Source organism: Rhipicephalus sanguineus, chromosome 11 (genome assembly GCF_013339695.2).
Source record: "Rhipicephalus sanguineus isolate Rsan-2018 chromosome 11, BIME_Rsan_1.4, whole genome shotgun sequence".
NCBI classification, from domain to species: Eukaryota; Metazoa; Arthropoda; class Arachnida; order Ixodida; family Ixodidae; genus Rhipicephalus; species Rhipicephalus sanguineus.
Window position 1 is genome coordinate 31,774,259 of NC_051186.1, and position 3,055 is coordinate 31,777,313.

Below are 3,055 nucleotides of genomic sequence, written 5' to 3' on the forward strand. Positions count from 1 at the left end.
TGTCTGAGCGCTTTGTAGCGCCTTTAAAACACCACCTCGTTGCACAATTTACATGTTTTGACGCCTATCGCGATTCTACACTTCTGCCACGCAATATTACATCCTTCCACTACATGACATTGATATAGGGTTTTTTTCCAAAGCAGTTTCAAGAAAGAGCGTGGCTCTGTTCTCTGTTCTAATAAATACCATGTAAAAAAAGAAAAAGAGCGTGGCTCTGTAGTAGAACTCCTGCTTGCCATGCAGACGGCGTAGGTTCGATTCTCACTCGAGCCGAAGTTTTTTTTTATTATTAATTTTATTTGCATCTTTCTCTCTCGTGACCGATTTTTCGGTCACGGACAAGATGACGATATTCCGCTCACAACCAACGACGCCGACGCCGGAATTTCTGCGAAACGAGCTCTTTAACGTTATTGCTTTAATAAGCGATACAAGAAAGAGAAGAAGAAAGATAAAGAGGGCACTCGGAAGGGAATATATGCAGTACTATCGAGGAATTCATATGCGAATCAAATCGTCTTATTCGACACATCAACCGCTAATAACTTTTAAATTGTGTCATAATGACATAACGATTTTTGGTCATTTGCGAGGTTATGCAACATGGTCTAGGCTAAAACTGGTATTCATTAAAAATAACTCTTCATTCTAACTGACTTTGTAACCTCCATTAGCACTTAAAAAGTTCAGACTATATGATCCGCCCGACTCTGTACCGATCCCCGACTCTTGGGAAGGTGTCAATCATTCCGCGAGCACAATCATCAGCACCACCACCACCACCACCACCATCATCATCAGCAGCAGCTGCTGCGCGCTTCTTTCAGGCTTCGCACCACTATTGCGAAGCTTTCAGAAGCCACGGATGTGGCTATTTCGCGCAAAGAAAACACAAGGGGAGGGTGGTGTTTCCTCCCCTTGTGTTTTCTTTGCGCGAAATAGCCACATCCGTGGCTTCTGAAAGAACATGGACCGACTAGCCCAACAACGTGTGCTTCTGTACTGCGAAGCTGCTGCAATTTTTTCATCTGCTTTCTCAACACCGTGGGAGGTGTGCGGCAGTATAGGGTGCGCGGATTTTGCGATAACACTTTAAGACGACAAGGACTGAATGTAAATGCGTCAAATTGCCACTATATTATTTCAAGTCACTTGGTATTCTATTTAACAAAGATAATAACATAATAGGTTGATTTATTTGTGTTATAGTAATTAATCCTAAGTAAATTGTAATTAAACATATATTTATTTTGAATGAACGAAAGGTTACATTTTAAGGGCTCGTTTTTCTTAGTTAGACACAATATTAATGAGAACTGTATGTTAGTTACTGTCTGTTAGTTCTCATTATTATTATTTATTCTGAAGTCATTCATGCTCTGTTTTTGCGTAGACAGAATCAAATCTCAGGCTAGAGGTACAGTGCAAGTTCGTTTTCGGTAATGTTAATTCTGAGTAAAGAAAAATTATACGTTTGGCGTGGCTCGCGGGAATCGGCACGTCGAACGACTCGTCGACCGTGGTAGTGCCTTCTGCAAAGTGAATCATGTGCGACATTACACTGCAAAATGAAGTTAAATGATTAAACATTTATTACGCAGGAGGTTCAATTCATGAGGAGGTTCAAAGGCCAGAAGGTTCAAAGGCCAATGTATCTTGCTCTTTCTTAGCCCCTAGTCGACACAACTAGCAAAAGCAAGTGGTGTACACAGTTGTGTACAAAGCGTCTCAAAGGGAAAAAACCAAAGTCGGCATGCATAACTCTCTGCACCAGTCTGGGAAGCTTACTTTTCTACGATACAAGCGCGTAATTGTCGAAGACGGTGCCCGCAAACAAGGCCGATAAGTGTCGCCCAAAGAATGCCCTTATCGGTTAACTCGTGACACGTACGCAAACAGTGCATGCCACCACACGAGTTCCTCGGGCAACCAATCTGGTCACTGTTGACAACAGAACTTTATGCCAAGATGAACCGGAATTGATAACCGAAAAAGTCATACGGTCCCTTACATGGGCGTCTTTTGTCTTGGGGTGTGCAAACCTGCGTTGCATCGCGGCAGGCGGGGAAAGGGGGTGTTCCTCTTTTGCAGCCCCCTAGCGACGCCCGCTTATGCATTTGCGTAAGATGACTTCAAGGCGAAAGCCATCTTCTTCTTCCTCTTTTTCTTCTGAGTCGATTGCATTGATAGCCCCTCCCTCTTGAAAGCAACGTGGTTTTGCACTGCCTCCGGCAGCGGCCCCCCTTTGACCAACCGATGACGTCATCATGTGACGTCACGTTAGGTGACGTAATGTGACGTCATGACGACTTCGCAAATTTTGGCTACCTGGGATGTCATAGGGTTATGTCACCGCGTGATGATGGTATTTTTCATCATTCGTGTTGACGCCGACGGTCACTTTTCACGTTTGATTGAGCGTCTAAGGCTTTCGCTTTAAAATGAGTTCATCTGTTACATCTTAATAGAATACTGCAGAAAAATATTGAAGCAAGGCTTTAACGAGATTTCCTTTTGGTTGAAGGGGCTGTAAGTATGTATAAATGAAGCAACCTTGGCAAAGCTGTAGATGTCGAGGCTTGCGCAGGCAAATAGTGGCTGTGATTCCTTACGTTCACATGCTGTCCCACAATTTGAAGAAGGTAGCCCAGAGGTACGATGGGAAAGTCGTATTCTCCGCCCCTTGGAGGCTTTCGAAGCTCTGCAGGATGATCGACCCGAATGTATGGAAGCAGCGAGTCTGTGGCACAAATCCCAGCCCCGGCCTTTTGTTGAACATGCAGAAGGGGTAGTATACGAAATTTCTTTAAGCTGCGGGAAAGTGTACGTTGGCCAAACCGGGAGATGCGTCAGCGATAGGTTAAGAGAGCATGCTAACAATGTGAAGAATGCGCACGAATGACAATACTTTCTCTGCGGGTATGCGTGACCGACCAGCCCGTACAGAGCCGTACTGACGACGCCACTGCCGCCAACTAAAGTCGACCCTTCAGTTGTTCAAGCGCGCCGTACGATAGTGTCGATAGTGGGCGATAGATTCCCTCAAAGAGGA